This window comes from Sus scrofa, chromosome 16 (assembly GCF_000003025.6).
Source record: "Sus scrofa isolate TJ Tabasco breed Duroc chromosome 16, Sscrofa11.1, whole genome shotgun sequence".
In the NCBI taxonomy this organism is placed as follows: domain Eukaryota; kingdom Metazoa; phylum Chordata; class Mammalia; order Artiodactyla; family Suidae; genus Sus; species Sus scrofa.
Window position 1 is genome coordinate 17,468,004 of NC_010458.4, and position 24,810 is coordinate 17,492,813.

General features: G+C 37.0%; 1 long non-coding RNA gene across 1 annotated transcript in view; it reads right to left on the bottom strand.

The window, feature by feature from the left end:
• Window positions 1-23,040, bottom strand: part of LOC106506459 — a 352,618-nt gene extending 329,578 nt beyond the window's left edge. The window contains exon 1 of the long non-coding RNA XR_002339789.1: window positions 22,479-23,040. This is a non-coding gene — a long non-coding RNA (uncharacterized LOC106506459). The remainder of the gene's footprint in view (window positions 1-22,478) is intronic.

Genomic DNA, 24,810 nt, shown 5'->3' on the forward strand with positions numbered 1-24,810 from the left:
GGACACAGAAGCATCCAATACCAGTTAAAACTTCAATAGAGGCCAAAAAATCATATATTCTTTTGGCAAACATTAGTCTTACATAAATGTGTTTGTGTGGGTGTGTGTTTGAGAGCTGTGTGTTCTACCACATTTGACAAGTATTTCTTGAGGGTTTATTGCATAAAACTATCTTGACTTGGCAGCATGGACAATACAAAGATGTTTGAAAAACAGCCATGGTCTCCAAAACTTTATGATCTATGCCTTGCCAAGGATTCTAAGTCTTGGTGGCATGATGTATATCCTCTAGAGCACTTTGAGACCCAGCCCATGCTTTGATTATTATAAAGTCTTAAAAATACATGGTTGAATGAATAAGCAATAGCTGAAAATAACTCCCCTGAATTTACTTTTCATACATAAACTTCAATTTCTGAAAACCTGCCTTTCTTCCTTTGTGATATTGAAAGTCCCATGAAATATAAGATTCCCTCTACCCTACAGCATGATGAATTTGTTACAGAAGTATTGCCACAACTTTATAATAATCATGATACTACAATTTAAAGCATTAACTAATGCCTTACATAATAGAAGAATGAATAGTTGAATTACAAATGGCCAAGAGGAAAAAAGGAATTAAGGGGATCATAATTCTAAGCAAGAACATTGAAATGAAATATCCAATAAGATTCTGATTTTATTGTTAATTTGAAACAGTGATGACAAATATTTGGAATTTTAGTCTTTAACTTGTACACTCTTTCTACCACTAAAAATACAACAGGGAAAGTAACATTTATCAAGACTCAATCCTTTGCATGCATATGTACGTATGTATGTATATTTATATATTTTTTTCTCCCATTTATTCCTAACATCAGCCTTATGGAAAATAAAGTATACTACCAGGCTGTTTTAGGTTGCAAATAACCACTCAAAGTGGCATAAAGGTTTATTGTCATTTTTATATCAAAGAGGCTTTGTTATTAATTCAGTTGTTCATTGATGTCCTTAAAAGCCTAGATTCTGTTCAAATGTTCCTTGAGCGACACTAAGCATATCCACTCTGTTTTCATGGTTTCAGAGGCCATCCCTACTGTCTGCTGCTCCAAGAAGGCACAAAATTAACAGAAAAGGAAAAGAGTTTTCTCCTCCTGTATGTTTTCTCATGAGCAGGAAAATCTCTCCCAGAAGCCTTGCAGCTCACTTCTCATTCCTCTTCATATCATTTAATCAGTGGGTCTCACACCCCTCCTCAAGCCTCTTGCTAGCAAAGTGATTGGTTTAGATGGTTATGAATTAGCAGCATTCCAGGCTTCCTCTCTGAGCACATGGCCCCAAAGGAAGCAGTAAACACAACTCCTTAAAAATTAGGAAATGAAAAAGTTGAGTAGGAAATCAAGAGCATCTGCTACAAACATACTCCTTTTCTTGCACAGGCAATCCTATATTCACAGCACCCTCATGTGCAAATTTTCATACTCACAAAAATTTATTTGAAACCCCAAAATCAATATTCATATTTCTTTTGTAGCTATTCACAGACGTGTGGAGCATAGAAAATGCTGAGTCACCTGATGTGAGCCCATTCCCAGCTGAGGTCAAAGAAGGTGACACTCTGCCTCTCATTTCAGCTCTCATACTATAAACAAGTGTTCATTTCTCAGTCTATTTAATGCCATGATTTTTGAGGTTTGTGCCTTTTGTTGGCAATTTCACTATTTTAAGTGACCCCTGCTCCCCCAAGAATAGTGCTGAAATGCTTTCTAGTGTCTAGTGCAAGAAGGCTGTGATATCACTTACAGAGAAAATGTGTATTAGATAAGCTTCATTTAGGCATGAGGTATAGTGCCATTAGCCATGAGTTCAATGTTAATGAATAAACAATATAATTAAGATGTCTTTAAACAGAAATATACATAAAAGAAGGTTGTGTTTCGACCTGTTGATGAAAATATCATGACCAGAGGCTCAAAGGAACCTAACTCTTTAATGCCCCTAGAAACAATGGTTCAGCATTCCCTAATTCAGTGTTCACAGCAACTTTCCAGAATACAACTACCACAAATAATGAGGACTGACAGGGTAATAAAAAAAAAAAGATGTAACCAGATCAGGTCATACAACCATAAATAGCAGGCCAGTCTCAACTCAATGTCTTACACTGTTTCTAAGAACTTTGGAATTTATCCTGAGAGCAATAGGAAGACATTGAAAGGTTATGAGTCGGGGTAAACTTGAACAGACCTGTATTTTATAATAATTGTGCCATTCTGGATGCAATCTGAGAACAAATTAGAAAGAAGGCAGACCGCATTTAGGGAGATCAGGTAAGAGGGCTATTGCAGTAATCCAGGCAAGAAATTAATGATAGAGGCGTGAGAGTGGAGTAGGATGCCGTGGCCTAGTGTATAAATTGTCTTTCTCTGAGACCACAGAAAACAGAACCCCCAATGAAGTAAAGACTGGTCACCAAGAGAGTAGGTAAAAGGAATATAGAAAAGAATGGTGAAGCTTGAGAGAGAAAAGCACGCAGACTAGAAATAAAAAGATGAGAGAAGATCCAATGTCAGAATGTTGCTGAGTACCCACTAAGACCAGCTCACTTTCAGATTCTTATCCGAAAATCTCAGCAAGAACCTAGTTCATAGCTACTATTAATATTAGAGCATTAAATTTTAATAAGTGGAAAATGGAATTCATAAGTTTTCTCAGTTGCATCCAATAGGGAGTTGACCAGTCATTTGTGATTTTACACTTCTTTTAGCTGAAAAAGAGATACAAATACAGAGCTGAATACTGGGTTATATCATGTAAATGTGTGATTCTCCCTGGAGGACTTTGTGTCCCCAAAGTAATGACTGAATTGCAATTGAGTTATAAATATGATGGTCCCATCTGTGATCAACATTAAAATTTTCCTAATGCAGTATTTAAAGTAAATATATCCTAAACCTCCCAAAGCCTTCAGAACTATTCCAGAACTGAGCAGTTAAGTAAAATAGGAATTATGATTCTTAACTTTTACTATCAGGTCAGATTTCAGAAGGGACATTTTAGAATTTGAAGTTTTACAAGTCTCCATGAAATTATATGAGAGAAATAAAGAGAAAGGAGAGAAAGACAAATGTCTATAAGGATGATGATGAACTTTATTTTTTATTTTTTTATCTTTTGTCTTTTTAGGGCCTCACCTGCAGCATATGGAGGTTCCCAGGCTAGGGGTCAAATCAGAGCTACAGCTGCCAGCCTACACCATAGCCACAGCAACGCCAGATCCTTAACCCACTGAGCGAGGCCAGGGATCAAACCTGCAACCTCATGGTTCCTGAACAGATTCATTTCCACTGCGCCCTGATGGGAACTCCTATGATGGTCAACTTTAGAATGCTGGAGCATGTTTAATCCTTTCTCTATCAAGTATCAATGTCCAGAGCATTTTTGTCCCTAGTTCTTATGACATGTGAACGATCTTAATTATCTCACAATAAAAATACTGTAATGCATTGTGCTGTACCATATCCAGATCATTAATGTGAATATATGGCCACAGGCAAATATTTACATGCTATGCATGTGAACCATGTGATAGATATATTATATAAATACACACACTTGGATAACCCATTGTACTATTAATCCTTTAAAGTAAATTGTCCTTTGAAACTCTTAGCCTTTCAGTAGATTCATTAAAACATTATAGATGATGCTATCAGTTAGAAAGATGATCAATGAAATTAGAAAGAAGAGACTCATTTTAGAATATTTTCCAAGAATGGAAATTAAAAAGAGATATACAGTAAGCATTTATTCAACTTGATTCCTAATTTTTTTGATATTCTTTTTTTTTGATAGGCAAGAAATAGATTTATTAAGATAGGATGCTTGTGAGAGATGCAAGCAGGCAGGCAAGGAGGCTCTGCCCTAATTTTGTTGATATTCTGCACATGGTTTATGCTGAGTATCCCACACTAGAATATGGCATTTTTTCATATTATATTTATCAAGGTAAATGCTGGCTGTTGTAAGAGAAGTCCCAATTCTCTGTGGCTTAACACAGTAAAAGTTTACTTTTCACAGAAGAATTAACCAAGATGTTCAAGGCTGGATAGCATTCTACATGGTCACTCCAGGCCCATGCTTCTTCTCTCTTCCATAGGGCTCTGCCCTCCTCTAGGTCCTTGGAGTCCTCCTCATTCAGCCAACGGACGGTGAAAGAAATTATAGCCCAAGCCCACCTGTTTTTCAATCACACTGGTCTGGAAGTCACTTCTCTTTATACTCCCTTGGTGAGAACTAGCCACACAGCCCTGCCTGCAAGAGGAAAGAAGCTGGAGAAGGAAGCTGGAAAACACAGTTGCTGGCTGAGTAGCCACTGCCCAACATCACCTCTACACAGGATGGGGCCCAGACTGTTTAGCTAGGTATCTCTCCCACACATGTCATTCGCATTCCTTGTCAACAACCCACTACCTTTAAAAATCTATATTACAAAGAGAGTCAAATCATCACACACGTTCTGTATACACTGAATATTGTTATAAAACAGAAATATCTGTTATGTGTCTTCATAACACTAAATTAAACTTCAGTTGCATCTGGATATTTATATCAAATAGTGCTAATAATAATAATAACTTAAAACTGGGATGAGAAAAATTTCAGCATACACAAAGATAGTTATTCTTTCCTATCCCATTCTTTCTTCCAGTTTTATTGAGATATAATTCCCATATAGCACTGCATAGATTTAAGTTGTACAACATAATGATTTGACTGACTGACATATATTATGCAGCAATTAGCCTTATAAGTTTAGTGAACATCCATCAACTCATACAGATACAAAATTAAATAGAAAAAATATTTTTCCTTATTATGAAAACTCTTAGAATGTATTCTTTTAACACCTTTCACATATAATATATAGCATTATTAATTATATTTACCATGTTGTACTTTACATCCCTAGTATTTATTTCTCTTATAATTGGAAGTTTGTACCTTTCAACTGTCTTCATCCAATTTTCCCTCCCCCTACTCCCACCTTTGATAACCACAAATCTGATCTCTTTCTATGAGTGTGTCTGTTTTTGAAGTATAATGGAACTAAAACACCATATTCATTTCTGATATACAACAGACTAACATAATATTTCTATACACTTCGAAATAATTATCACAGTAAGTCTAGTTACCATCTGTTGTCATATAAAGATATTACATAATTATTGAGTATATTGCCCATATTATACATATCATGACTCATTTAGGTCATAACTAAAAGTTTATACTTCCTAATCTCCTGCACCTATTTCTCTTCTCCCCTTATTCCCTCTCTTCTGGCAACCACCTGTTCTTCCTCTGTATCTATGACTCTCTTTCTGTTTAGTTATGTTTTCTCATTTGTTGTCCCTTTTTAGATTTCACGTATGCGTGGAATCATACAGTATTTATCTTTCTCTAGCTGACTTATTTCACTTAGCACAATACCCTCCAGGTCCATCCTTATTGTCACAAATGGCAACATTTTCTTTTTTTATCACCAAGTAATATTCCATTGTACATACATGTGTACGTGTGTGTGTGTGTGTGTGTGTGTGTACCCATATCACATCTTCTTTATCCATTCATTTATCAATGGGCACTTAGAATTACTTCCATATTTGGCTATTATAAATATGAACAAAGGGGTTCATATCTTTTTTAATTATTTTTGTTTGTTTTCTCTGGATAAATATGCAGGAGTAGAACTGCTGGATCATATGATGGTTTTATTTTTAATTTTTTGATGAATCTCCATACTGTTTTCCATAACGGCTGCACCAATTCCTGCCAACAGTGCACAAGGGTTCCCTTTCCTCTACATCCTCACCAACATCTGCTATTTTTTTGTCTTTTTGGTAACAGCCACTCTGACAGTTGTGTGGTGATATCTCTCCCTGATTTTTATTTGCATTTCCCTGATGGCTGGTGATGTTGAGTATCTTTTCATTGCCTGTTGGCCATCTACACGTCTTCTTTAAAAAAATGACTAGTCAGGTCCTCTGTCCATTTTTTCCCAACCCACACTTTACGCCTTATGATGAGATGTATTTCCTCATTAAACACAAAGCATCATGATTTTAGTTACTGCTAGAGGAGTCTTTAACCCACCAGGGTTTCAGTTAGCATCTTGTAGGCTAAAGTCCAATAGGATAATGACTTTATTTGCTTACATTTCTTTCAGAACTTACCAAATTGCTAACTAAGATTCACAGTGACATAGCCTGGCTCCACTGATCAAAACACTATCCTTTGCTCTAAATACTATTTTAAGCATGGAGTTCCCGTCATGGCGCAGTGGTTAACGAATCAGACTAGGAACCATGAGGTTGCGGGTTCGATCCCTGGCCTTGCTCAGTAGGTTAAGGATCCGGCATTGCTGTAAGCTGTGGTGTAGGTTGCAGATGCAGCTTGGATCCCACGTTGCTGTGGCTCTGGCGTAGGCTGGCAGCTACAGCTCCCATTAGACCCCTAGCCTGGGAACCTCCATATGCCGCGGGAGCGGCCGAAGAAATGGCAAAAAGACAAAAAAAAAAAAAAAAAAAAAATACTATTTTAAGCACTTGTGGAATCTAAATCTTACTTTCTCTCCCCTCCCCACTTCTAGAGAAACTATTCATGAGTCAAGCAAAGTAGGTGTTTATAATTTGATTTCAAATAAACAAGGCAGTAAATAGAAGATCTATGTGAACTATAAATATAAAAATTATCTTGAAAAACTATTTAAGTAAAAAAAAAAAAGGATCCTTTTTAACATGCGGCAGAGAACTCATAAAGGCATAGCAAAAAGGAAATAACATGCCTTTGGGTTCAAAAGAAATTATTCTAAACTTCAGCAGTGGGATCAGAAGAGAAGAAATAATGCAAAAATACCAATGACCAGGCTGTCATGCTTAATAAAAAAATGTTCTTGCTCCTGAGGGCCAATTAATGGACACAATAATAATTTTTTAAAAACATAATAAGGATTCAGTGAAGTTAGGGTATGTTTCTTATGAATCTTTTTAATAGACAGCTGGTAGATGACATCAGGTAAAGATTCTAGAACAGTTCTAAATACACAGATGGACAGACAACGTAACATCTAAGGATATGAAACAAAACATTTTTTCATGCTAACATAGAGGTTTATCTACATTCGAATGGAACTCAGATTTAACAGAAGAAAAGGGTCAACCTTTAAAACTATAATTTTGCCTCCTTTATATTGTCCTGAAATTATTTCAAGCTTTAGTTAGAAAAATCTGGAAAAATAAGTTTCTACAATATAATGGAATTCTGCTCTTTTCAGTGGGGCCACCTTAAACATGGCACATATATTTCCTGACTAGCACACAACAAGCATGGAATAGAGTACTTTCAGGTTAAAAATGGCATTTATTGGATGTCAAGGTAACCTTTTTAACAGCACAGTTTGGCATGCATTTGTTTTTAATTTAAAATGAGTTAAGATTAATTTTGTCTTAAAATTTTCATGCCATTTTTGAGATGACTGGAACTACCCTAGAGGGTGATGAAACTGGAATTGGGAATCACAGTTTTAGTCTTTAGAGAGAAAGAAGCAATTTCCATAATTTCAAAATCATTTCATTAGTGGGTATATATGGTCTGAATTTTCAAATCTAGGGAGCTGACCATATGTTTCCTTTCCTTTGAAAGAAATAGTGGCAAACTGCCACCATTCAACATGGAAAGAACTGGAAATGCAGAGTAACAAGGAATTATAAATAAGAGTATAAGGGTACTTCATTATGCATATTCCTTAATATAAATATGTAGTCTCTATGGTAATTACAATGCTTTTTTCCCCTAAAGTTATAGAGCAATATATCCTATCTTGGGGTTACCAACAGATCGTCAGAAGCTGAGTGCAAACCAAGAGAGAAAGACCAAGAAAATAAAATGCATTGCAAAATAAGTACTATAATCTACTGGAAAGAGTTGCTTCACAATACGGCAGCATTACCTGTGATTTCTATTGTGTGTGTTGTTAATAGGACATCAGGTTCCAGTGATGGCAATATTCACTAGGGACCAGATTCACTCCCTAGGTTCAAATTAACAGCACAGTCTTACAGAGTTCTAGAGAAAGATGTATAACGCTGTCAGAGGCACAGCATATTGTTAAATCATGTGTTAAAATAAGATCCAGAAGTCACAGTAAAAGTTCTTTAAACTGTAATTGTGCAAAGAAAATATTATTTTTTAAAATGTACATTGGTTTCCAAAACAAAAGATGCTCTCTCTTTAACATTTTTAAAGCCCCTCTAAGAGCATTCTTGCATGGAATTCACGGCATTCAAAGCAAATTTCACACCTGATCTGAAAGCTCACAGCATTCCTGGGAGTTCAGGAAGGTAAAATTATATTCTCTTTACTCTTTATAAAGAAGGAGGTAGTAAGCAGATAGATTGTGTGGGTTATCCAAAGTCACAAGGTAGAAAAGTGGCAGACCTAGGAATCAAGCCTCTAATGACCAATGTTGTCACAGAAAGGGGCTGTCGAGCATACAAGTAGTCTAATGCACACTTTCACCTTCCAACATGTCTAAAACATGCTTAGCCAGGGCAAACAGAGCTCTAATTCATTCTTACATTTGCAAGGTAATAAACCTAAAATGAATTAAAAGGCATATCATGCCATGGCCTTGGGAAAAACATCCTCTCTCATTGCCATTACAGAGAGAGACGAAATCATATCAAAGTAAGCTAGACAGTTAAAAGGGAATAGGAAATAAAAAGGAAGTGGCCAAGCGGTGCTGGTGGCAGCTGTCTGAAAGGGAACATCAGCAGGATCAAATAACAGAACTTTCTTAGTTGATTCTTAAAAGCACAAACTAAAAAAAAAAAAAAAAAAAAAAAAAATACACACATCACTATGCTGAATCTAAATACACATCCATGCACACTCAGTTTAGTTTTAGAAGGTATAATGGTGAGCCTCTCACAGGCAGACCAGATTAAGTACCAAAACCAAATGTCTTTGAAGTCCACGTAGACAGTCACTTACATGGCCTAGTTTGAGATGAGTTGAAAGCTTGCACATCTTCATGCCTGGCATGGGGCCTGAAATCCCCTGAAGGAAAGCCATTTCTGAGGATTCAGATTCAAATGCAAATATGCAACAAAGGAGAGATAGTTTTAATCTGGATTTACCCATTAATACAATAGTTCATGGGACTATCTGGGAAAGAATCAGGCATTATAAAGATCATAGAAAGGAAAAAGGTGAGTAAAGGTCCAAAGGAATTTACTGTACCTAGAAAGGGTAATCCTTGCCACTGGGAAGCTCAGGAAATTGCTCTATTTGGTTGAAAGACTGTCAATTTATGAAGCCTGGAAAGCAGTCTGCTAGGTGGTATAATAATGAATTCTAAAGATCTCAAAGGGCTCCAAAGCAGCAAGTTAAGGAGTCAGTCAAACCGTTATGTAATTGGTTACTTGTCTAAAATCTTTCAGAGATTTTCTTCCCCTGCACGCTTGCCCTCCACCTTCTCATCTCCTTGGCAAAGCCATTATACTTCTGGAGCCTGCCTACTTGCCAGACTTCATCTCCTACCTTTTTCCTCTACACAATATCCCTTCCCTACACACATACCCTACATTCCAGCCACACTAAATTTCATGAATACATCAGAGTTTCTTATCTCTGGAGCCTTTCATCCACAGTTCCTTCTGCCTGGAATTGACGTGCAAAAAATACACATTTGGCAGCTCGTACTGATTGTTAAAGACTCAGCTCACAGCATTCCTTCAGGTAGCCATCACCCAGGCTAGATAACATGCCCCTTTTATATGTTCCAAGTATATAAACCATATATAAACAGATCCAAATCAGAACTTTATTACACAGAATACTTCAGAAAAGTGAAAAAAAAACAACTGCAGACCATATACACTCTAACCACTGCACCAACTGACTTACATAGCTCAGGATGCACAAAAAGCAAAAAGTGGTCCAAAAAAAAAAAAAAAGGCAATACAGCATCCCATAATTCAGAAATGTGGCTGCCAAGAGGGAAGGGTAGGGAGTGGGAGGGACTGGGAATTTGTGATTAATAGATGCAAACTATTGCCTTTGGAATGGATAAGCAATGCGCTCCTTCTGTGTAACATGGGGAACTATGTCTGGTCACTTGTGATGGAGCATGACAATGTGAGAAAAAAAGACTGTATACATGTATGTGTGACTGGGTCACCTCGCTGTGCAGCAGAAAATTGACAGAACACTGTAAATGGAAAAAAATAAAAACCATTATAAAAAAAAGAAAATCAAAGTAGAAGAGTTCAGCCTTAAAAACAGAATCAAAATGCTTGCAAAGGATCCACATACAAGTGAGACCCTTCTTTTGTTCTTAGTCTATTTCCAGAACTCGCAATCTTGAGTTGTTAAAATAATAAAGTATAGTTAAAAGTAAGAGGGCTTTTTAATTCCTCACATAATGGCCCTAGTGACAACAGAAAGAAAAATACATGTAGTTTAAAGTTGGAAAAACATAAGGTTTTGTGTACCTATTGTTAAAAAAAAAAAAAATCTTCTGTGGAAGAGCATATTTAGCCCACTAGTTTCTCAAAAAAAGGAGGAGGAGATTACTGTGACCTTTAAATTGAAGATATCGGCTTGAAGCTGGGCCTCTAACTTGAAAATAAATACACCAATAGAGTCAAGTGCAAATAGCAATTCATTTTGAAAATAATTAGCTAGAACAGCTGGGTTATCAAAGTGACCCCTTCTTCAGGAACAAATCTGAGAAAATATAAAATATAAATTGCTTAATTAGGCTTCTGGTTCTCTAAATAGTCATATGCTTTTTTTTATTTCAATTTGTTATGCTTCATGATGGGCAGTCTATTTTTTCTATACTTTGTAGAATATCTTATGTATCTAGAAAAAGACTGTTACTTGGAAATTAGTGAATAAATAATGATAATTCACTCATTATAATTGATTCTGATTATCAAGAATTATATAGAGAAGGAAAGCAGAGATACAATAACCTGACTTTAATTTCTGACTCTGAATTTGACCATGCACAGTCATTTGATTTAATTAACATTCCAGTTAATTGTTTTCGAAGTATAGAATGGATAGATCATGAACTGTAACCAACCACTGAAATAAAATTGTGTCAGGTCAAGGTGTAAGAAGACTCATTACTGATGGGTGCGGCATTTGAAATACACATGTAAGTATTATGTTTATTATTAGGTCTATTTTTAGAAGTATCAATAGACTTCTATAAAATAAAATATTTTATTTCCTTTTGACTGATAGTAAATGAAAGCGTCAATATATAAAAGCTTCCCCAAATTTTGTTATGAAGACTGAGGAGAATTGCCTATTGGATGACCTTCAGCCATGGGAGAGTCTGGATATCTCTGCTTTCCAAGTAGTTTTCTCTATCTATTGACCCCATTCGAGTTGGAATTAATAGCCTGAACATAGGCATGATTTAATCAAAATGTCCTTGGTGCCTAGTCCAGCATTTCAATTTAAGAACTGAAATCCAGTTTATGCATTTTAAAAATCAAATCCATTCTCTATGGAAAATTTTTATAAAACATCTTGGCACCTGCAATGCTGAGGATGGATCCTGCCCTATTTAAGAGAAAGTAACAGCAAATCAGGGATTTGTACAATGGCAGTAAAATGCAGTTAAGTGTGGTTGTGCCAGGTTTTAGTCTAGAGACAGGGAGTTTTTATAGCACATTATAACCTCCTGAAATGGGAGGTTATTAGAGGATCAGTTCCCTAACTATGTGGTTCTAGCAGGCTCTGCTCTGTTGCACTCTTTATTCTCCTGCTGGGAGCTCTGTCTTCTGAGGTGCAGAGCACATCCATCAGCCTTTTTCAGCTGTTAAAGGCACTTCATTTATTCTAGTGTTCCCTCATCTTATTCCCTTGCCTCTGCCCCCATGGACCTCAGAGATCTACAGTTCTCTTTGGCCTCTTAACAGGCATAATGGATCACCAGCTGAACCATCATCACATAGCCCTTCTTGCTAGGAAATTATTTCTCTCCTGCTTCAAATGTTCTTTCCTTTCACTTGGTGAATCCCTTTGCTGCTGTTCTTGCTGTGTAGTTGCCTATATGCAAAGAGATAAAACTTGGTCAAAAATGCTCACTTGCCTTTTGAAGTTGCCTCTAGAGTATTATAGTTCCTTTGATCTTTTCCAATAGAAAGGAGATATGTGTAACATGAAAATATTTCAAGAAAAGTTAAGTGCTAATATCATCAGGTCTTTATTATGTTGCCCCTAACAGATTATTATACAAATATTTGGAAAATGTTCTCTATTGCCTTATCAGTATTAGAATCCTCTCATGTTGAAAAGCACTTCCCTAAATACAATATTCTGTTTTTAGAAAACAAGAAACCTACTAAATTTTATGAACAACTAAAGAAAATAAAGGTAGGAAAATTCTCCAAAAGGGTCAATCTCAAACGCTTGAGATTGTTAATCATCTTGCTGTACTCAAGTTCATTTCTGTTCCACACTAATTTTATCAATTAATGAGGTACTGGATGGTCTAATGCCTCTTGGAAGAACTAAAGTACAACTGACTCTTGAACAGCATGGGGTTAGGAGCGCTAACCCTCTTCAGAATCGAAAATCCATATATTGCTTACAGTTTTCCCTCCCAATTACCAGTTCCTTCACATCTGATGTTCAGCATTTGTCAGTTCGACAAAGAGTGGATCAGGTAGAACTGCAGTATTTATTATTGAAAAAAAAAAATCTTCATATAAGTGGACCCATGTAGTTCAAACTTGTGTTGTTCAAGGGTCAACTGCATGTGCTAATGGATAGATCACTAGGTTGTTGGCTAGAAGACCTGAATTCCAGTCTCAGCTCTATGTTAACTCATCAAATACATTTGTGCAAGTCACTTAAATTCTTAGGGCCTCAGTTTCCCTATCAGTATTACGGGCAGGTTAGAGAAGATTACTCTGATTCATTCTAAGTCTAGTGCTCTAGGAGGAAATTTAGACTAGCTTCTCCCTTTTTCATTGTTCAACTATATCCTTTCTTCAGGGTCCTTTTGGTTCCTTACTATGTCCCAAAGTGAAGGTCCATCTGGTATCAAAATTAACCTAGTCCACAGAGTGGCCTCTGAGAATAAAGAAAGATCTCATGATAGAATAAAGAGCCCAACAATATCTTGACCTTTCTTTAGTCTTGACTCAATCCAGTATTATGAAATGGAGAGAATAAAAAAGATGTAGTTAATCAACTGCTATTGCAAACACACATGTAATAAATATCCAGGAATGATGGCTCCCACATTTAAGGGTCTTTTGGCATAGGAAAGGTAAGTTCCTCCTACTCCTTGCACCAAAAAATAGAGGACTAAATTGTCTTTGAAAAGGTATTCAAAGTTTTTGCCCCGAAACAAAAGAAATGAGGGTCCCAGAAATTAAGGAAGAGGGGATATGTAAGGCAGCTTCAGGAAAAGAATTTCTAAATGCTAATAATTTTAAGAAACATTTAGACTTCAGATTTAATGTTCCATATTGTTTTACTCATTGCACCACTCCCATCTTCTGCTGCAACATTCTAAAACTACAGTAAAAGCCTGCTGCTCATAGAAGGATTGTGTTGGTGATACCCAAGGCAGGAAAAGGGAGGTAGTGCCCAGTGTGGAGTGAAAGAGAAGAAAAACAGAGCCTCAGGAGCCAACAGGGACAGTTAGTAGGAGCCAGACTGTGGCATGGACCAATGAAGGAGTGGTATGATTGCTCTTACTCAGACACAGCCAACCTAACCAGATTTAAACATACTGAGATGTTCAAGGTCCCTATCAGTTTACAGCATGGATACTGCAATCATGTTTTTGGTTATTAAAGGTTAGAATGACCCCTGAAGCAGGAGAATGGGAGGCCTCAGCATCATAGTCATTGACCAATCCTGAATCCATTCCTTAACCCTTCCAACTGTCTTTCCCCAATGCCTTATCTTCTTCTATTTCCACCAAAACTGCCCTCCTGATCTACATTCTCCAAGTAAAGCAGTTCACTACCCAGTGATCAAGAGAAGGCTATTTATGGCTTCACAGGTGAATTCTATCAAACATTTAGAGAAGAGCTATCCTTCTGAAACTATTCCAAAAAAGTGAAGAGGAAGGGACACTCTCAAACTCGCTCTGTGAGGCCACCATTGCCCTGATACCAAAACCAAAGACACCACAAAAAAAAGAAAACTACAGGCCAATTTCACTGATGAACATAGATGCAAAAATCCTCAACAAAATACTAGCAAACCACATCCAAAAATACATTAAAAGGATTGTACATCATGATCAAGTGGGATTTATCCCAGGGATGCAAGAGTTCTTCAATATCCACAAATCAATCAGTGTGATACACCACATTAACAAACTGAAGAATAAAAACCATATGATCCTCTCAATAGATGCAGAAGAAGCCTTTAACAAAATCCAACACCCGTTTCTGATAAAAAAAAAACCCTTCAGAAAGTGGGCATAGCAGGAAGCTACCTCAACATTTTAATAAAGGCCATATAGACAAACTCACAGCTAACATCATTCTCAATGGTGAAAAGCCGAAAGAATTCCCACTGAGATCAGGAACAAGACAAGGATGTCTGCTCTCACCACCACTATTCAACATAGTTTTGGAAGTCCTAGCCACGGCAATCAGAGAAATAAAAGAAATAAAAGGAATCCAAATTGGAAAGGAAGAAGCAAAGCTATCACTACTTGTAGATGACAGGATACTATACCCAGAGAATACTAAAGACTCTACCAGAAAACTGTTAGAGCTCATTCATGAATTGGGCAAAGTTGCAGGATACAAAATCAATACACAGAAATCAACAGCATTTCTATATACTAACAATGAAAGACCAGAAAGAGAAATTAGGGAAGCAATCCTGTTTACCATCACATCCAAAAGATTAAAATACCTAAGAGTAAACCTACCTAAAGAGACAAAAGACCTGTACTCTGAAAACTATAAGACACTAATGAAAGAAATCAAAGATGACACAAATAGATGGAAAGACATACCATGCTCTTGGATAGGAAAGTCAATATTATCAAAATGACTATATCACCCAAGGCAATCTACAGATTCAATGCAATCCCTATCAAATTACCAAGGACATTTTTCACAGAACTCAAAATATTTTAAAGTTTGTTTGGAAGCACAAAAGACCCAGAATAGCCAAAGACATCCTGAAAAAGAAAAATGGAGCTGGAGGAATCAAGTTCCCTGACTTCAGACTATACTACAAAGCAACAATCATCAAAACCATATGTCACTGGCACAAAGATAGACATATAGATCAGTGGAACAGGATAGAAAGCCCAGAATTCAACCTATACACCTTCAGCCAACTAATCTATGACAAAGGAGGCAAGAATGTACAATGGAGAAAAGACAGTCTGCTCAACAAGTGGTGCTAGGAAAACTGGACAGCCACATGGAAAAGAATGAAATTAGAACACTCCCTAACACCATACACAGAAATAAACTCAAAATGTATTAGAGACCTAGATATAAGACCAGATACTATAAAACTCTTGGAGGAAAACATAGGCCAAACACTCTCTGACATAAACGACAGCAACATCTTCTCAGATCCACCTCTTAGAGTAATGAGAGTGAAAACAAAAATTAACAAGTGGGAATTAATTAAACATAAAAGTTTCTGCACAAGAAAACCCTAAACAAAACAAAGCAAAGGAAACCCTAAACAAAATGAAAAGACAACACATAGAATGGGAGAAAATCTTTGCAAATGAAGCGACTGACAAGGGATTCATCTCCAAAATTTATAAACACCTCCTACCACTCAGTACCAAAAAACAACCCCATCAAAAAATGGACAGAAGATATAAACAGACAGTTCTCCAAAGAAGACATATGGGTGGCAAAAAAACACATGAAAAGATGTTCAACATCACTCATTATTAGAGAAATGCAAGTCAAAACCACTATGAGGTACCACCTTACACCAGCCAGAATGGCCATCATCCAAAAGTCTACAAACAATAAGTGCTGGAGAGGGTGTGGAGAAAAAAGAACCCTATTACACTGTTGGGGGGATTGTAAATTGGTGCAGCCACTGTGGAAAACAATATGGAGATTCTTCAGAAAACTAAACATAGAACTACCATTTGATCCAGCAATCCCACTCCTGGGCATCTATCCAGAGAAAACCATGACTCTCAAAGACACACATACGCCAATGTTCATTGCAGCACTATTTTCAATAGCCAAGACATGGAAACAACCTAAATGTCCATCGACAGGAGTGGACTGAGAAGATGTGGTACATATGCACAATGGAATATTACTCAGCCATTAAAAGGAATGAAATACTGGCATTTTTAGCAACATGGATGGACCTAGAAATTATCATGCTAAGTGAAGTCAGTCAAACAATGAGACACCAACATCAAACGCTATCACTGACATGTGGAATCTGAAAAAAGGACACAATGAACTTCTCTGCAGAACAGATACTGACTCACAGACTGAAAAACTTATAGTTTCCAAAGGAAACAGTTTGGGGACTGGGTGCATGTGCTGGGGGTGTGGGATGGAAATCTTATAAAATTGGATTGTGATGATCATTGTACAACTATAAATGTAATGAATTCATTGAGTAATAAAAAAAAGAAATTAAAAAAATAGGAGGCTATCTAGCTTCTGATTTTCTCCTGCGCCTCTGCCTAATTTGAGGGTCTCTAGTCATCTCCATTGCATATCAACACTGCTATCAGAGAGAGGGCTAGGGAGAAGACATGTGAGAGCCATAGTCTTCTAGACCAGATGAATATAAAGCTGTAAACAGGATTGAGAACAGCTCCTGATAAAAAAGTAGGACTTAGGTGCAAGAATAGTCATCAATTCTTTCCTTCCACATCCTTTGAAGATTGCAAATTAGGACAAATCACTCTATATCCTCCATCTTTCTCTCTACTTTGCCTCTTCCTAACTTCTTATGACCCTCTTTCACACAAACACACACACACACACACACACACTTATACTAGAAAAATCATGTAAAAAAGAGAACATGAAAACTAGTCTTTATACGTTGCTTAATGGTAATTTATATCTTTTACATGGATAAAAGAAAATAAAGGTCACTCAAGATGCTACTAGTCAGATAAAAATCACTGTTTACACTTTAAAGCATAATCTTCCCAGTTTTTTCTACACACAATCCTTTTTTTCTTACAAATATTAGATATGTTACTCAAGGAATTTTATACCCTGATTTTTTTCAACTAAAAAATATATCATGGATCACTTTTGATATCACTAGACAGATATCAGCCTTCTCATGGCTAAGTAGTACTCCACTTTATAAATGTTACATAAGACAATTAGCATCCCCAGCTTATGAATATTTAGTAATTGTTTGCCTAATTTTTTTCTATTGCAAGTAACTGTGAAGTTAATTCCTGGGTTATTTATGTGTTTATTGGACTATTTCATGATGGAAAATTCCTGGAAGTGGCATTTTTTGGTCAAAGGGCATTTTAAAGAATTTTGGTATAAAATGCCAAATAACTCTCCAGAAAAGTTAATCCAATTTTTATCCCAACCAGAATGGTATAAAATAACCCTCCTGTCATGTGCGCACGCACACACACATGCACACACACACACCCTGCCCTACCTTGGACACTGTTAATTTCTTTAATTTCTGCTAATTTTGTTGTAACATGAATCCACTTCATTACTACTACAAATGTGACTGAACATCCTTTCACTGTTAATAAGTCATTTTCAAGTCTCCTTCTATGGATTTATTTCTTTATATACTTAATACATTAGCCTTTTTATTTCACGTACTTTGTATTTCTCCAGGTAACTATTTGTCTAAAGTGTTATTACTATGGCGACATTTTTATTTTTATATACTCAATCTTGCAACAGTTTTTTTCTATCTTCCCTTCCTTTGGTGACATATTTAGACATGCTTTACACAGATTAAGAGTATATTCACCTACATTTACTTTTACTCTTTTTCATTTTTCATATTAAAATGTTTAATGCTTTGGAATTCAATTAGTATAAGATATGATTTTTTATATCAAACAGCAGATTTTTCCAACAAATTTATCATCTATATTTTCTTCTACTGTACTAATATTCTACTTTTATCACAAACTATTTGGATCTATTTCTGGAATTTCTAGTCTATTGTGTTAATCTGTATATCCCTATACCTCACCACACTATTTCAGTTACTACAGAAGCTATTATAGTTTAATACTCAGAAAGCAGATCTCCTCTCACTATTCCTTTTCTTTTCCCTTTTTGATGTTTTTTTCATACATTTCTCTATCCAAGTCAACTTTAGAATCATTTGCACCTTCAAAAAATATCCAGTGCTGTCTTAAAAAGAAAAATGCACTAAAGTGGAAATCAGATTGAATTATCTAAGAAACTAGAGAGAAATGTTGACATAGTAGAAACAGCAAAAACCTACACTTGAGCTTTGACTCTCAACTAAAGCTATTAATTTGGCAAGATTTTTTAGCCTCCCTGAACCCCAGATCTTCATCTACAAAATGAAGCTAATAAAACCTATGGGTACTAGGCACCTGACATACTCTTTGGTCACCTATCACTAGAAACCCATTCCTAAATTTGGAGAATACCTTATGTAAAAATTCTCGTGAGAGGCACTGCCCTTCTATATACAATTAATACTGCCAGGTACTCGCTCTGCCACCATCAAAGCAAAGGTCAGTCAAAAGCTCCAGATGCTACTACTTATAGGCACCTGCCTCAGTTTTCAATCAGTAGCTGAAACAAGAAAAGAGTTCATGAGGAAGAATCTCTGGCTGTGAAGCAGCAGCAGCAGTAGTGTGTATAACATAAACCCAGGGTAAGGAGCAGTGGAATCCTTCTGGAAGTGGGTTTTCCAGGTGTTCTGGGAATTCCAGAAGGCTCGCATTATCCTTTCCTGCTTAAGCCAGCTAAATTTGGTTTCTGTTATTTCTAAAAATCCTGCTGCATACTACCCACACTGGGCTGCTTGAGCAATGAAATGAGACAAAGCATACGTTCTCAGCATTCTCAGCCTATTCTTTTTCTTTTTGACTCCCTTCTACACCCTGATCTGTCTACCAAAACAAAGACCCATAATGAACTGCACAGAAAAGCTTACCTCTCTTCTGCTTTCCAATTGAGTTCCGCCAAGGGAAAGCATAAGATACTATGGAGGAAGGAAAGTTGGAGGACAGTGTCCAATTTATTCCCCTAGTTCTAAAGGCTTACTGTGCACTGTCTCCTGCTATTGAGCTGGAATTCCTAATAGTCATTCTTCTCTGAATTCTATCTGCCTCACAAGTTTGAGAGTTGTGAAGACATTCTAATTCTAATCTCGCTATCCCTGAGCTAACTCACAATTCCTTATGGTTCTTCTATACAATGTCCACACATTTTTTAATTATCCTATTACTTCCTTCTCATATTTCCACTTTTTATGTACCTTCTGTTTCTTGCTTTAGGCAAAAGCTCCTAGTACAGTGCCTGGCTCACAAAAGGACTCCAGAATTTTTTCTACAAATGAAAAGATCAAGTGTATTCATTTTTCCTTATTCCATTTAAGTGATAATGCAAGGGAGGCAAGAATGAAATGAGTTAATTTTATGGACATCTGTAGCCCTCTTGTGTTTTCAAACAAAGGTTAGTGAAGTCTTCAATACCCTAAGACTCAGAGTAGAAAAAATAGAGGCATGACCTTCAAAGCGAAGTTTTACCAGTTCATTATCCTTAACAGATACTCAATTAAAGTTTCTCAAATTTCAGCTCATGCCCATTCAGACCCTTCGTAGGTGTCAGAGTGCATACATATATATACAAATATCACCAGCATCTTCACCCATGGCCACCCTCAAATTTAATGTGTATCTCTTCTACCTCTCAAGAACCTCCCCTCCCCTCATTCCATTCACTGGTGTCAGATCTTGTTTTGAATGGATCACACCACTCTATCAAACTGTGTGCAAAATTCTATACAGGCTTTAGAGCAGAAAAACCCCCTTCAACTGTTCTTTCCATATCCATATAATAAATGATAGTAGATGCTACTCAACTGTCCAGGTTTGTATCAATATATGAGTGTAAAGTGCAATTAGCCATTGAAATAAAATTGGTAATGAATACTAATTACTTCATTCTGTGGGTTTTGGGGTAATGCATTCCAAGACTTTCCTCATTACTTTGAAAAATTGAGAAGTGGCTATATAGCAATCTACAGAAATTCTGAAAAGTACTTAAAGCGTCAGACATTAGCTAGAGCTCTGTATAATTGGATCTGTTCCGCACCCCTTGCATATAAGTTTTCTTGATGCAGAGCCCTGAATACATAAAGAAAGGAGAATGTAGAGGGAAGAGCAGCTTCAATCTGCTTTACTGTCATTTGAATCTCTCGAGTTCTGAATTCTTTTGGCAGCTCTAATATTAAAGAAGAGCTTTTCCTTCAGTGACTATAAAATCCCCATTTGGAATGTTTTTCTCACACATTTATGTGAACATTGCCAATGGCTACTTTTCTTAAAATTAATTCTCACCCTAGATAATGATTTACAGAAGTTTACTGGGTGCTGATAGTAAATACTAGGAACTGTAAAACAGATATTGCTGCCACAGAAGAAAAGTGCTTTCTCTACATACTCCTATACTCAAAAATCAAACATAGTTTCATTAGATTCTGAAATAAATATTGAAAAATGTAATTCCTTATAATTTATTATATGCTGTGCTATTATCAGAAATTCCTATTGTCACAACAAAAGCAAAATGAAATCACGCTATTAAGGACAGAAAATTTTTGCATAAAGAGAATGCTGGTCTTCGTGTATGCTGAGAAAACAGAAAATTTCTTTTTCTCTCAGGCTGGTTCTATATCTGAAGTAAAGCTAGATTCTGGTTTTAGCTCTGCCACTAACTGATACTGAAAAAAGTCACTTAACTGCTCTTGATTTCTGTCATCTGAGAATGAGTAAGTTAGCCTAAATTACCCCAAGGACCCCTCCCACATCCACAAAAGTACAAATTACTTTTGTAACTTCCCATAAATATCCAGTAAATTTCATCAGTGGGAAATCAAACAAGATAAAATCTAACCCCTCCCATTCTTTAGCAGTAGGAATTTTTTTAGAACTCCCTTTACTTGAAGGTTTACTTTAACTTTTTTTTTTTTTTTTTTTTTTTTTTTTGTCTTTTTAGGCCGCATTTGCGGCATATGGAAGTTCCCAGGCTAGGAGTCGAATTGGAGCTGTACACCCTGGCCTATGCCATAGCCACAGCAACACTGGATCTGAGCCGCATCTGCAACTTACACTGCAGCTCACAGCAATGCTGGATCTTTAGCCCACTGTGCGAGGCCAGGGATCGAACCCATGTCCTCATGGACACTAACAGAGTTCATTAACCACTGAGCCACAATGGAAACTCCTACTTTAACTTTTAAGATAATAAATAACACTCCTTAAATTTGAAAGTCCTAGACAGAAACCATAGTTAGCATCAGGTAATGCATGTTTTGCTCTTATACCAAGAGTATCTGTCATAAAAGACACTTCTTAATACGAAGCTCCAGGTGATGTGCAATCTCCAGCAGGGAAAGTCTGCAAAAAATGCCCACATTTTTTTAAATCACATTCTAATCATAAGATGTTAAACTCAGAGTCCTGCCATCTCTCTATGGTGCTGCAAAGTTCACACAGATCCTCACAGAAGGGCTGAGGCAGGAGGCATGATGCTCATGCCCTGACTAGAGTCCTGCCCCCCATTATTTGACTCTGGAATGCCTGGGGCTATAGCTGAGAGATTGTGGAGAATGTAATGTGTGCCCCATCTGCAGCTGAGACACCAGCACAACTAGCTACTTCTGTGGGTCTTCAGGATCATCGGACAATGAACAGCACGATGTGGAGCCATATTCAGTTCTATTCTAGCCCATTTATTTCTGATGAGCTCAGGAGCAAGTGGACTGAATACATGAAGGTCAGCCAGCACTGTGGCAGGGTGAGAAATGAAGGAGCTAAACTTCAGCTCTCAGCACCGTTTAAGGGAAATAACAGAACCAGAAAAGATTGGTAGCAGTTTGCAATGAGTGACCTCACTACAAACTCATACATACATGTTTCTATTTCCATTTCTTTCATTTTCAACTACTGCTATTGATAAATACTTGAATGAATCCATTAATCCATTAATCTGCCTTTTTTAGAGCAACAACAACAAAAAAAGCCACAAGAGAAGGTGAATTTGTGTTCTCTCCGTCTACCCCCCCCCTTTCCCTCCCTCCCTTTTATTCCCTTCTCTCTCTAAAAACAGAAAACAGCACCAGCAGGAACAGCAGTGGAAAGGCAAGGAAAATCTGCTCCAGAATAAATTGGTTGTGCTGAAACATTCGTAATTAAGCATGATAACCAATTACAGAAATACCTGGGGTAGTTCAGTGATTCGGTCTCCCACATCAGAGGTCTCCTAATCAATTTGAAATAACCAGACGCTTCTATAGAAAATAAGCAAGATCACAGCGCTTGCTAATGAGTCTCAAAAATGGATTTCACTGCATGAAAATGTTCATTGTCAGGAGAGAGACTGTTTTCAGAATCTTGCGGGTCATTTTCATTTGCATTTGATTGGAGAAAAGCCCTTTGTTCTTTTCTCCCATCACACATCCTTTACACTATCAATTTTTTTTCTCTCATGCTAGTATTTTGTATCAATGTGTTGTACCAAACCCTAAAAATATACCAAAATAAATCCTTTTGTGCTGAAGAAGCTAGTATCCACTTCAATTATTACTTAATTTCACTGTTTTGAAAGGGTTTTCTTGAATTTAAATTTGCAGATGTATGACATGGAGGGAAAGTGTCTCACAGAAGTTGAAGTCCTGGAACTCTAAAAGTGACACGAAAGCCCCATGGTGTATCATGTACAGCAGCTTCTCAACAGTTCTCAACTGCAGTGGGAAAGCATTCTGAAGGCCACCAATCAAAAATATGGGTAGGCCTTTAAAAATATGTGATAGCACATCATAGTCTGATGAGTATCTGGCCTTTTCATAGGAAAAAAAAAAAAAAAAAAAAGCCAGGGAGGAGAGGATGCAGAAACTTGAGGAGGAGAGAACATGATTCATTTGATTTCTTAAAGGAATCCTTACTTAAGACATCTGCAGCTTTGCACTGGTCATCGCTACACCACATGCCACACGTTCATAAATCTCTTCATAAGATTATGGTGTATTCTTCCCCAGACTATACTACATGGGGCTCAGTATGTCTTTCTTGTCTCTCCTTTCTCTTCCGTCCTATCTTATTCTATCAGACTCTCCATTAACTCTACTTTGTCTCCCTCTATTCTCTGTTTTCTCACTTCTTCCTTTCCTCTTAGCTGTTCTAGCTCTCTGGGTGTTTTGGAAAGCCTGCAGGACAGAACATGTTTTATCTCCTCGCATCTCCCTCAGGACCACGAGAAGCAGAAGACATGTGTTCCCACATGTGCACAGTTTGGTCATTCCACAGGGCTCCTAACCATCACCTTTCCCGGTCACCTCTTTTAAGAGAAAAAATTGCCACACTCATGAATAAATATTCTACTCAAAGAAGTATACAGTGCCTGCTAGGCGCGTGCAACATTTTTTAAAATTCAAGGATCCGATATATTTTTATCCTAACTAGTATCACTACTAACTTGACAAAGTAATCCCATTTTTCCAGGTTAGTTAACAAAGTATTCCTCAGACTCATTAAAAAAAAAAATTTTTTCCTCAGACTCATTAAGGCCCTTTGACATTTTCTAACTACATTCCAATTTGTTTGTATCTCTCTGAAAATAGAGAATCCAGAGTCGCACACAAAACTTTGGATGAGGTCTGACCAATGTCAATGGGGTCCATTCTTCTTTTTCCAAATAAGTCTATTACTCCATTGGCCTCTGGGACTGCCAGATCACAGATGATCCTTTCTGAGAATCCTCTATATGCAGTTGCTCAGTAGGGAGGGCTTTGTTGTTTTGTTGTTGTTTAAGATAGCCTTTTACTTTTAACTCTATTAAATTTCATTCTGTTAAAGGAAGCTTGTCAAAATGTCTTCAGATTTTGATTCTGTTATCTAATATATTTGCTAATCTATCTCAGCCTCAGGTCATTTACAAATCTGATAAGCATACATTCTATGTATTCATACATATCGTTGATACATGAATTTAACAAGATATGGCTAAAAGCAGAGCTTAGTAGGCCAGGGTGAAAATCACCTTCAGGCTGATATCTCCCAGTTAATCACCAACCACTGAGTAGCTCTGCAAAGCTCTAAGCTAAGCACTGCAAGGATGCAAAGCAGTCCAGTTTACCTCTCCTAAGGGAGAGGTTTTCAAGGATTTGAGCATAGAAAAGACATATTAGGAGAAGCATTTCTGAAAGATAAGCCTGACTGTGGTGTCCATTAAGAATTGAAGTACTAGAAGGAGTAACTTAGACATTATTATAATCTCATAAAACATGAAGAGGAAAGCCTGGATTACAATCTTTATTTAAGAAATTGGAGTTCCCGTCATGGCTCAGTGGTTAGTGAATCCAACTAGGAACCATGAGGTTGCGGGTTCAATCCCTGGCCTTGCTCAGTGGGTTAAGGATCCAGCGTTGCCGTGAGCTGTGTAGGTCAAAGACTCAGCTTGGATCCCGTGTTGCTGTGGCTGTGGCATAAGCTGGTGGCTACAGGTCAGGTTGGACCCCTAACCTGGAAACCTCCATATGCCGCGGTGCAGCCCT